Here is a 12,412-nt window from a genome sequence, read left to right as displayed (position 1 = left end):
TTCACACCTTCCATACATTCCATCTAAGAGGCGAGTTGTTTACACCTTCCATACATGAGGAAATCCTTGCCTCTAGCCTAGAACATTTTACATTATGTATGGCCATAGGCCCCAATGATGTAGCAATCGTCCTTGTATGTATGAATAGAGATAGGCAATGCAAACCCACTTAGGTTGGGTAGCTCAGTCCACATGCAAAGCCCTTGTGTATATATAAAACTTTTGATAATGTGAATAGGGAGAATTCAATCATTTGTTTGTGCAAAGATTTCTTCTTCTCTTTTGCTCTTACCTTCTTGCTTGCTTATGGTATGCATGCTTGTGTGATTTCTTATAGTGTGATTGATTTTGCATGCTTGTTAGCTTGAGTGAGAGATTGATTAAGCTATAGTGGAGTGGAGAGTGGTTCAAGCTTTCTAGCTTAACCATTACCATGGGAAGGATTAACTTAGAGGATTGAGAGTAGAGGAAGGGCTTAAATAAGAGGGATTGGCACTCCTCTTAGCCTCTTTCACCTCTCCTAATGGGACTTCTACAATCCAAGACAAGTGATTCCTTGCAGTTGGGTAAGAAGGTTCTTTAACAAGAACAAATGGTGCCCTGCTCTGTTGAGGAAGAACTTGTCTTGGATAAGGGAAGGAAGTGGAGCCACCTTCTACTCAAAAATTTACTACTTTTCTCACTTTATCTTGCCCTTAGATGCAAATCCTTAGTCTACTATTAGGGAAATGTGTTCTAGAGTAACATATTAAGTATTATATGTTTGTGATTTATGTATTGTGTGATTAGAGTAGGCTTTCTTTCTAATCTTAATCGTTATGTGTTTTTTGTTTTTAATTTGATATATTCTTTATGTCACGGGAATGATGGAATGAATAGCAAGCTCTCCTGGGTGTGATTGAGGTAGGTTATCTCTCCACTTGGTTGCTTTTGCCATTACCATGAGCATTAACCTTGAGAAACTAGTGTATATCAGTATTTCTTATATTTCTTACCAAGATTAGCTTAATTTAGGCATTAATCTTTGTAGTTGTTGTTGAGAAAATTGAGTGTAAAATCATGAAGTTGGAGTGTTGCTAAGCATCACTATCATTATCATGTCAAAAAGCCTAAAAACATTAAGAAAAATCTCAGAATAGCTAAAATCCTTTAAAAAAAATAGTGTTTCTCTCTAGAATTATTAGATCATCGATAAGGATCTAGATAGTCATCTAGCTTTTGGATCGCTGAATCTAAAATGTAGACTAGAGTTGAAAGTGGGTAGTGAGAGACTTTGTTAGTGGTAAAAGATCTTCATTTCCACACTAAAAATGGGGTTGTTAATCAAATATACCTAGAAAGTACACAGATTAGTGCTAACCACCATCTTTAATGCACTTTCAGATCGTCAATCCCAAAATTGTTAGATTTCGATCGTCCCATGTTTCAGATCGTTAGGTATGTGGATTGCTCCTAAATTTAAATCGTTCACAGTTGCTTCTCTTTTCAAATTGTCACCTTTTTTATCATACGATTCCAAATACAGATCGTAATCGATTTCTTATTTGCCAATCCTAAATTTTGATTCTGTTTAGATCGCTAAAGCCAATTCTCAGCACAATTACCAAATTTTAGATCGAATCGTCCCGCGTTTCGGATCGTCAAGGTTTTTGGATCGTTTGATTTTTGGATTATCGCTAGTTAGAGATCGTTCAATTCAGACTGTATGTGATTCCGATTCGTTCTGAGATCCAAATCGTTGACTTAATAATCCTGGATTTAGATCGTTGACCCGACTAGATTTCTAGAAAGCTAAAAAAAATAAGAAAATATAAAATTCGTATTTGCATTGTTTATAATCATCTTGCATATTTTTATTCATTTTCTTATCAATTTACTGTTTCACAGCAACCAGAACCAGAAAAAAAAACCTTGACACCCCCAAAAAAGAGGCTTCTCAACATGCCATCCACATCCACATCCATAAAAAGAATCTCAACAAGAGATTTTGAAGAAAGATCAGGTGCATTTGCATTTCCAAATCACCCAATCATTGCTCGGTCCTATTCCAACCCGATCTTCAAATATGAGATTTTCTCTCATGCACCGACTTTAGGGAGAGGAACATGACCCATGCGTAGATTTGACCTCCCTAATTATGCTAGACTCAAGCTCAAAAGCATACCAAGTGTCCTTCACAATGGAAGAGACTAGATCAGTATTGTGGAATATAAACCCTGTAGAGCTTCCATTAGGTGAAAAGGAGTCTAGTAAGCATTGAGGAATTTAAAGGGCTGAGGTTACTCACCAAACTAAAGAGACACAAGCTATTAGTGAGAATGTAGAGAAACGAGCACAAACATAATCAACTCTACTCGTATAAGAACCGTTATAGGTGAGAAACTACACCTTTAGAAAGAGCTAAGTCAATAACCCCAATTGAACCAGTAGTACCAATTCATTTAGGATGGGGAATTGCAACGGTTGAGAGCTAATAATATAGAACCACAAACTCCTAGAATACTAATATATAGATTCCCAATAACGCATTCAGGCTTCATACCTCCTATACTACCTCCCATAGTTGAACCCAGGCATGTGACTACAAATGGATCATGAGCCCAATAGTAGAACCAATAGTACAACAAACTGAATAAGGGCCAAAACTCATATAGCCTAGTCATCCTAGGATTATACCCTCTCTCATAGCCAAGCTTATTTCCAAGTTCGATGGAATGGGGGATCCCTTCAGGCATTTGGCCACTTTTAAGCAAGTCTATTCAATAGAGAGGGTGATCGACGTAAGAACAAAGATTGATGCATTTATCTTAACCTTGGAGAGTAATGCTTTGCTCTAGTTTTCAAATGCTAGAGGATTCAGAGAGAGAAACCATGCAAGACCTAGAGCTAGTATTTACAACGAGTTTCCCCAAAATAGGTGTTAAGAATAGCTTCATAACATAAGTATATCAATTCAACCCAGCCTGAAAACGAAACTTTGAGATATTGCATCAAAATCGTCTCAAGAACTTGAACTTTAGGTTTCCTATTAAGGGAAAACTAAGCCAAACTAGGTTGATTTCATTGTTCTTTGAAGGATTGAGAAGCAAGCAACTACATGATGTGTTGGATGCCAAGAGGCATCGAACAAATGCTAGTGGAGTGTGGCTTGGATGTGCCATAGTCTTTGATGACAACTTTATAGGCATCTCACCCACCAATACTCTAAGGTTAGACCAATTGACCAAAACTGAGCTTAGCATTAAAAGTCACAATTTAAAGAAGGCAAAAGACCCCAAGACTGTGGAAGACAATTCGAATGATGTGATCAAAGGACTCTAAGGGGTATTTAAGACAGCTCAAAGAGAGGCTAGCCATCCTCGTTTGGCTCCAAGAGAGGCTAGCTACTTGATGAGAAATGAAAACTCAATTCTCTCAGTTATACTACTATACTAGAAACACTATGGAGTGAGTGAGTGAGTGTCTACTTTTCTCTTTGTTAGCTAAATAGCTACTCTCTACTCTCTACTCTCTACTCTCTACTCTCACTCTCACTATGTCTAGCTCTACATAGGTTGCTTATACATCTGTTCCCATTAGCTACATTCAAGATCTAATAGATTGATTAGAAAAGTATTGTACAAAGTAGTGGGTGGCATTTACGCTCAGCCATGTGGCTGGACTGGCGCTGTCAGAGTTTGTTAAGGCATGGCGGTAGTCTCAAACACCTTCATGAGGTTTGGTGGCACTTTAGGTATGGGTGGATCATCCCACAGATCAACACTCGGCATGCCTGGTGTTTCTACTTCAATAACCTTCTGTCCTTACAGAGAAATGATTGGTATAGGGGTGGAGGCAGCGTCACTACACTTACAAGTCCTCTCTCCTTTCTCTGCATTTTTGCTCCACTTCATAGGCATCCAATGTAGCATCCTATGCTAGCTAGTCATAAGATGAGAGTACCGATGCTGGGATGGGTTTGTGTTGATATTACACCTTGCTGTGTAGGATTGGAGGGTTTTGTAAATTTGAATAAACTCTATAGCTTTCTCTATTGATCAGCATTGTAAAATTATCTTTGTCATAATCTTCTACTAGCCTTATTGGACATTGTGCTGCGTAATCCAAGTTGTTTATTGAGCTTGTGTTGGTCTTTTCATTTTACATTTTTCCCATCTGTAAAATTTTCTATTGAAGCTCTTTGGCTTATGTATCCATTAGTAGACTTTTCTTTTCAGTGTCTAAGGTGGTTGTGTCATTTTTGAGCTTTTTGTTAGCCTCTAGGAGATCTACATACATTTTTATTCGCAACGCCCTTGTTTTGAGCCTTTGTGTTTCACTCGTGGCATGTGTGATTTACTGCTTCTGTGCATCTAGTACTGATTTGCTAGCCTCTTCTACTTCAGATTCCTTCTTTTATAGTTCCTACCACACACAGTTCTTTACAGATTGCTTTTGGCAACACTCAGTGGTCTTGGTTTTCCAATTGCTTCTTTAGGTTTTATAAATCAATAGATAGACGAGCAGCTCCTTGGCCTTAGCCTGTTGCATGTCTTGCATCTCTTGATTTCTCTTCTTTAGTGTTCAGAGTTCTTACAACTTTTGGGCTATGATTGTTTCTATTTTCCCCTCTTCTAGTGCCTTGATGCCTTTCTTCCCTTTCCATCTTTCATGGGTTGCTGGTGACTTCTTCTTCTATTATTAGCTCCTCCATTGAATAGATAAATATTGTGAGTAGTTAGCTTATCCACTTTTTTGAATACTTTTGATGTTTGCTTCAAGGTTATCACATACTCTTGCTTTAGGTCCTTGCATTCAACTTGTCATGCATCATTCTTGTTCTTTATGATTTTTAGCTACTACTCTATGACTCGAATATGATCTCCCATCTATGATGGAGCCATATTATCGAGTGTTGATGTTAATCTTGAGCACCATTTCTTTACCTCTCTATTTACAATAAAGATTTCCCCATCATAATTACTCTTCTACTTTTTTCTTTTTTCTTTTTTCTTTTTTCTTTTTTCCTCAAGTTGTTTCATTAGATTTTGTGCTTATGTTTGTAGGTATTGCAGTGTTTGGCTCTTCCACTCGTTGCAGATTCTTGGTCTTTCGTTTGCTCACCATCATTGGATCCTCCAGCTTCTTGTTGTGGTGCTACTGATAATTGTTTAGTGGCTGTCCGTCTAACTTCTTAGATTCTCTGGTTTGTCCATCATGTTTGTCTTTGTCTTGTTGTTGTGGTAGCATAAGCAATGGCTATGCATGTGAGAGGAGGTAGGACCATGAAGTCCTTTCATGAAATACGTTAGAGGCCCTCGAATGGTGGAGGTTTATCACTCTTATTCCAAGTACACTGAAATTGTCCACAAATACTTTCATGAATTTTGTTAGATATTTATAAAATATTTCTTGGGTCATTCTTTAGAATGTTGCAGGAGAATTCTTCAACCCAAACATCATGATATTGGAGGCAAACACCCCCTATTCTATGATGAATGCAGTCATCTCCCTATCTTTTAGTGCCATGTGGACTTGATTATAGTTTCCCCCACTAAAAACCATAATCCAACATTTTATGACATGCAACCTCATCTAGTAGTAAATCTATGAAGGGAAAAGGGAATGGAGTTGAGATTATTGCAACATTTAGTTGCTTGTAGTCGATAAACTCTCACCTCTAGATTCTTCTTTGGCAATGCCACTATTGGTCGTATCCATGTGGCTTGCTAGATCGGATAGATGAATCTAACTTTGAGTAGCTTGTCAACTTCCTCCTTGACTTGCTTTGACATAGTTGGGGTTCCTTCTAGCTTGCCGATGTCCTTCTTCACTTGCTTGACATAGTTTTGGGGTTCATTCTCGACCTTTTCTATTTCACAAATTGGCCAATACATCTTCCTTCTGATGCTAGTAGAAACTGGGGTCAATCCCTTCCATATCAGTGTAACTTCATGCAAAGATATCCATGTATTCATTCAACAATGAGATTAGACCTTCTCAGAATGTTTCCTCCAACTATTTGTAGTGATACCTTGATATTGTGTAGATCCTCCTGCATACCCAAATTTTCCTCCACAAGCTCATCTTCTTGGACATTGATAGGCTTATTTCTCAACATCTCTTCCAGCTTTTCATTTTCCAACCACTTTTTTAGCTCATCTATTGATGACTATTTTGTTTATGCTAGTTCTTCCATGTGGTATTAGACTTAGCCTTCTTCTATGGACTCAGCCTTCTTCTGTGGACTTTGTTTGTTACTCTGACTATTTTGAGGAGTCTCTTGACTATTTTCCTCTACAAACTTCTTGTATTGAGGTGTGGGTGTAGTGTATTTTCTCTGCTATTTTCCCCACATTCATCACATGAACATTGTGACAAGATAAGGGTTTTTTCTTAGGATCCTTTCTTCCTTCTCATCATCCACTCCATCCATTAAGTTCAAACATTTCTTCCTTCTCATAATCCACTCCATCGGTTAAGTTCAAAACTTCTACATGTAGTAGTCACCACCGTCTGCTTAATCTTTGCCTTCTTTTTACCCCTTTTAATGAAGATGTGTCCCTTTCCTAGTCTTTTTTAATCTTTCCATGCTGCATTCATTGTCTACCCAAAAGCATCGAATAGGAGCGTTGTATTGACTTTATCTTCATCATCACTCATGAATGAGATGAGGAATTCGCATCTTGCCACCATCATCTCCTCATTCTTGATTATTATGCCTAGGGGTTCTACTATTCTCTAATCCACTATTCTTACGTTGAATAGTGTTGCTTGTTTGCCAATTCGTCAGACCCAGTTCTCTGGTTGTTTGTTCTAAGATGATATTTACTCATGATCCTCCATCTAGTTGAATTCTATGAATATCATGTTATTGGCCTGTGTGATTGCCCTATGGGACCATGGTGTATACCTCCGATACGTTTTTTACTTTAGTTTTCTGACACTCTACTTTCGGCTTATTTGAAATAGATTCCTCTTCTTTAGGTTGACCCATTAACATGGCTAAAAGCTCCTTCTTTTAGTAAAGAACTAATTTTAGTAGTAGGCTAGCTTAGTGTTATGTTCAGTTTCATATTCTTTAATTTATTCAAGAGGTCATACTCTACTTTGGCCTTATTAGTAACTTCGATGCCCTTATCTATAGTGGAACTATAATGTTATTGGCTACACATCTTTGTGCAACAACTTTTGAGCTTTCTAGGGTGTCTTCTTTGTTTCTTAGTGATTCTCATGTTAGGAATTGTGAGGTGTCACGTACATCTTCCATGTTTATCCAACTATTTACATACTTCTTTGGTTGACTTTAGGTTTGCTATCTTTGGCTACTTTGGTCTTTCCATTATCTCTAATAGATAGCCTCACTCTAGGTTTGCTTCCTCTCGACTGACTTGGACGTTAAATTAGGTTTCTACGGTCTTTCCTTTATTCTTGCTAGGAGCCTCACTTTGGTTCTCACTCTAGGTCTGCTTAACACTTTTCTTATCAACTTTTCTTTCCCTTGGGATTCTTGCACTATCCATCATGGCCTTAGCCCTTACTCTTGCCTAGTCTTCCCAAGAAACCGCTTTACTTTTCTTGTTTGTCAACTATTTTGGAACTAAAAGTTCCTCCTTTTGTGGCCTTGTTCACTGACATTACCACTGGCTTTTTTTCTTCCAATTGCACAACTATTACCAAATTTAACTTGCTTGGGTGGTCTCTGTAGATTCTCTCAATTGACCCTATAATTCCTACTATAAATTGGTAGGAAAATCTAGTAGCTATTTTTTTTTGTTCCCTCTGCACCTCTGACATCCCTCTCTGAGGGGTTGTGTCTTCCTCTTCCTCTTCCTCAGCTGGTGTAGTATTGCCTTTGTGGTGGCGGATCAATTGCCACTTGATTCTTGATTCACTTTAGGGACTCTGCTCTATCCATTGCATATGTGGTCCTATGTTGAGGGATTCCATGTGCCAGATAGATCTAACATGTTAGCCCCAAGAGGTCTACTCTTCCTTAAGGTGCCCTTCCTTCATTGCATCTTTTGCACTTCCTCTTAAAATCAAAACCCATTTGGACTTATGGTGCTCTTTCGGCTTGGTCAGCTGTGCTATAAAGTGCTACAAGGTCTCTTATCTCTTGGACTTAGCCTTCCTTTCTGCACTCTCACTACACCCTTCTTATCCTTCTTCTTTTCCAAAACTTTTCGTCCATCGATTTCTCTTCTTTTGAGTCGTATACTTTTGATTCCTTTGTTTCATTGTCAATGGATGGATCCTCAACTACTATTTTCTTATTTTTCTTAGATTTGTTTTCTTATACATGTTCTTCTCGGCTCTTGGTGCTTTTGCCTACTTGCCAAATCCTAGTTGTGCATTGATTTAATAGTCTAAAATCTATGTAAATGTGGATATTATTGGTCTTATTCTTGGGAATGACCACTAATGGGGATAACCAATTTTGAGTGCCTAATGGGTACAATGATATCTGCCTCTTCCATATTATTTAGTATTTCTTGATTGGATTTTATGAATACTTGGGGTTCATCATGTAGATAGCCTTCTACGTGGTTACCTTTCTTGAGAGCAGAATCCTGTAAGTGTAAATGGTTGAGTCAACTATAGGTCCATGCAAAGACATCCTGGTGTTCCTTGAAGAAGGTGGAAACTTGTTCCTATCAAGGTCCTCCTAGACCCATGCTAGCACTAAGATTGGTCATGGATTCTCCTCGTGTCAAGGTTGAGCTCCCTCACATCCTCTTGATACATGGTGTGAGTGGCACTACCTGCCCACTTGATATGCAAAGATAAGACGCCTAACGTCTAAGGGAAAGTCTCCTATACATTCCTCTATCAAGTTGAGGGTAGTTTATCCATAGTAAGGCAGCCTCTCTCTAGTCTTGCAACTGATCAACCCGCTTCTCCTTCGAGTATGGCAAGGAGAAGTGCCTTCTTCTAGTCTGTAGTCTCTTCTAGAAGGGATGGGTGGCTTCTAACAAACTCCAGCTCCCCCAAGCTTATCACCTTCATGATTTTTGTATCAGTTGTTGGGGAAGATGTCTCCAATGTGTTGGACTAATGTATGTAAGGATTCAACTTAGTCCACCATGAGCGTAGAGAGCTCTTCCAACCTTCCTCCTCTAGCCATTATTCGAAGGGCTATGTCCACACCATGTTACACTCAAACCCTTGATAGGACTTCTAACTAGTTCCCATTCATAAAAAAAGGAGCCTCTTTTATAGGAACATTACAAGCATAAGGATCCAAGATTGATTTCTTTCTTCCAAATTGATTTTGTAGAGGCTGCTAAGATGATGGCTTATGGCCTTTTACAAAGCTTGAGTGACTCTAAGTTTGTTTGGACTAATACACCTTTGGCTAAATGACTCCTCCTAGTGATGGGTAATGGTTACACTCCCAACGTACTCCCCCTTAAGTGTTATCCATCACTTTGACATATGGATTTAATCTATTTTGATACCTAGATTTTCACCATTTACAAGTGGGTAATGTTTTTCACAAGTAATAATTGGAGGTGGCCTAAAGACCCTTGGTGCTTCAAAATGCCCAATTATCTTTGGCAAAGTTTTTCACTTCTTCCAAGCTTGAGGCCGGTTCCCCTCTTCTTGATGGGTCTCTTCTTGATGGGTTGCAAAGTTGGCTTGAGACATCTTCTTAAAGAAGCAATCCTCCTCTAAGTGATTGGTTCTCAAAAGCAATTGCATTTAAGTTTTCCCTTTGCTTTGTTTAGACCTTTGGTAGGCCCTTTGTTAGAGAAGTGATGAAATCTCCCCTTCTTACTTGCTTTAAAACTTTCTCTCCTCTTCTTGGGTTGATGTGATCAGCCCTTCCAACATTGGCACTAGAATATTCTTCAAAGTAGTGTCAATGTGGCCATATATATATCATCGGGCATGCTCTTAAGTAGCATGGCAATGACATCATCATCATCAGACATTGGTGCACCAATGTCTAATGATGATGCCATAACTATGCTCTTCAAAGTAGTGACAATGTGGTTATAGCTATCATTGGGCATGCTTTTGAGTAGCACGGCTATGGTGTCATCATTAGACATTGTCGCTATACTGACATTGGTTCATGAGACTTTTCACGTGATTAATGTGAGTGTAAAAGAATGATGTGTTTGAGCTCAAATAATTCAATTTTAAGTGAAATTTTTGAATTCTTTCCTTTTCCCCAGATAGCTCAAGCTTCTCCCATGTATCAACAAATGATTATAGATTAGAAATATGATGTATATGATTATCACTTAAAGCTAATGCAATGATGGAGAATGCCTTGTAATCCCTAGAAGCCCATGCAATTTCCCTTTCTCCTGTATTTGGCTTCTTTTCTTTTTCATCGCTACAATCAATATTCTCTCTCTCATGATGAAATAGAGGGAAGGTCTTACCACTTGGTGAATGATCCCAAGGTCTTACCTCTTGGTGGTGAATGATCCCAAGGGTAGTGTCTAGTTCCCTAACAATGCTCTAGATCCCTTTACTGTAGAAATGCATATTCGTATTCAAAAACTTAAAAACCCTAATGATTTTACATAATAATAAAAATATATGGATTTAACAATTTTATTTTTAGGTTTTGAAGTGGGTTTGTCTACCTTGATTTGCCTTGGAGATGGGGTCATTTTGCAACAGTGAGCAAATCACTATTTTGGAGAGGCTTTGATAAGGCTTATGATGATGAAGAATAGTGAGAACAACCTCATACAATGATTTCTATGATCCTTGATGATAGCTTGAAGCCCACAATTCACCAAGGTTTACCTAGATTAGGACATACTAATTATTATAATTAGCACATGTTTTGAAGTAAAAAATTGACCCTATGTTTTGAAGTAAAAAATTGACCATATGTTTTGAAGTAAAAAATTGAGCACTTTGGAGTGAGCAATTGAAGGTTTAAATCAAGGGACAAGTTGATTTTGTTAAAGTAGGCATGTATAGAAATCTTTCAACTAAAGGTTAGAACCTTGAGATGTTCATAACACCAATTAGATTATGTATCACCTTGTATTTGAAATCATCTACTAAGACAAAAGCAGAGAGAGTTTGGTTTCTTACAAGAGGATTACTCAACCATTATTCATAAAATTTTGTGAGTCTCTTCCTTATAGTGTTTCTAAGAATCTTGCAATTAGGTGTGAAAGCTCAATTACCACTGTGTAGGTTTTCACCATCACCTATAGGAAGAATTACTAGAGTCTACTTGTTGATGAAGACCATTGAGTAGGTAAAGTTGATACTTTGAATGTTGAGAAGGTTCTTCATTGCTCACGATCCACTAGAAAACCCTTGATGTTGGCATTTGGGCTAATTAAAGCTTGAGGGTAAAGAGGGGAAAAAATGCTAGAATTTGGCTTAGATGATTAAGTGCTAATTAAATTACCTAATTAATATGTTTGGCTCATCTAAATGGTAAAATCTAGCTTTAATACCAATTATGGAAGATTGTGGAGCATAATGAGTAGTGATGGTGGATCATAACAGCATGGTATCATGATTAACAACATGATTAAGAGCTAATGATAATGATTCATCTTAATGGAGTACTAATCAAACTCGTGGTAAATTAGAGCATAAACTTTATCACTTTATTCATGAAAAGGAATCCCTTTTATAGGCACATTACAAAAATAACAAGCCAAATCTCATTCCCCTATAATTTATCCAATATTATCTCTCTTTGACCCCCTTTTCCTCTCCTAGATTATAGCCCTTCAGCTAGATTCAAGGTGGGCTCATTTGTTCTTTCTTCCACTTTATTTGTAGAGATTCATAAGTAGAAATTATGTATTTTACTTTCTTATTACTACCTTTTACAAAGCTCGAGTGTAAGGTTGTTTCGACTGAAACACCTTTGGCTAAATGACTCTGATGAGTAATGGTTGCACTCCCAACCGTTAGGAGAGATCAGAGAACACGGACAAGATGATGGCCAACCAGTGAGGTCAAGAGCACAGGCGATGATGGTAGTTAGTGATGTTAAAGAGCTCAAATAAGCCTAGTGATGATAGTGACTAGTGAGGTCAAGAGGGCACTGGGGATGACAAACAATGATAGATGAGATTGAGAGCTCGAAGAGTATTGACCATGGAAGATAGCAACCAATGACTTTTGTTCTTATTTCTTAAGAAAGAACCACACACTAAATAATTTTTTTCTTTGAAACAAATACATGAAAAAAGAAAGAATGAGGAATATCAAAGGTTCAACTTACTTTGAATAAAAAACGATAACATAGGATATTATCCCCAAACACCAAGATTTTAGCTCTAATTTTGGACCGAGAAGGTTTCTATCTAGGAGTTATGGAGGAAGAGCCCAAAACACAAATCAAAGGAGTCGTGGAATACTTTAGTTGGGGAGAAGGGCCATATATCTCCAAATTGTCAAAATCCTAGAAATTAGTACGGGTGTAAGCCCGTAT

Source organism: Cibotium barometz, chromosome 45 (assembly GCF_041138505.1).
Source record: "Cibotium barometz isolate CiBa-2024 chromosome 45, ASM4113850v1, whole genome shotgun sequence".
Lineage (NCBI taxonomy): Eukaryota > Viridiplantae > Streptophyta > Polypodiopsida > Cyatheales > Cibotiaceae > Cibotium > Cibotium barometz.
This window is presented reverse-complemented; position numbering follows the sequence as displayed.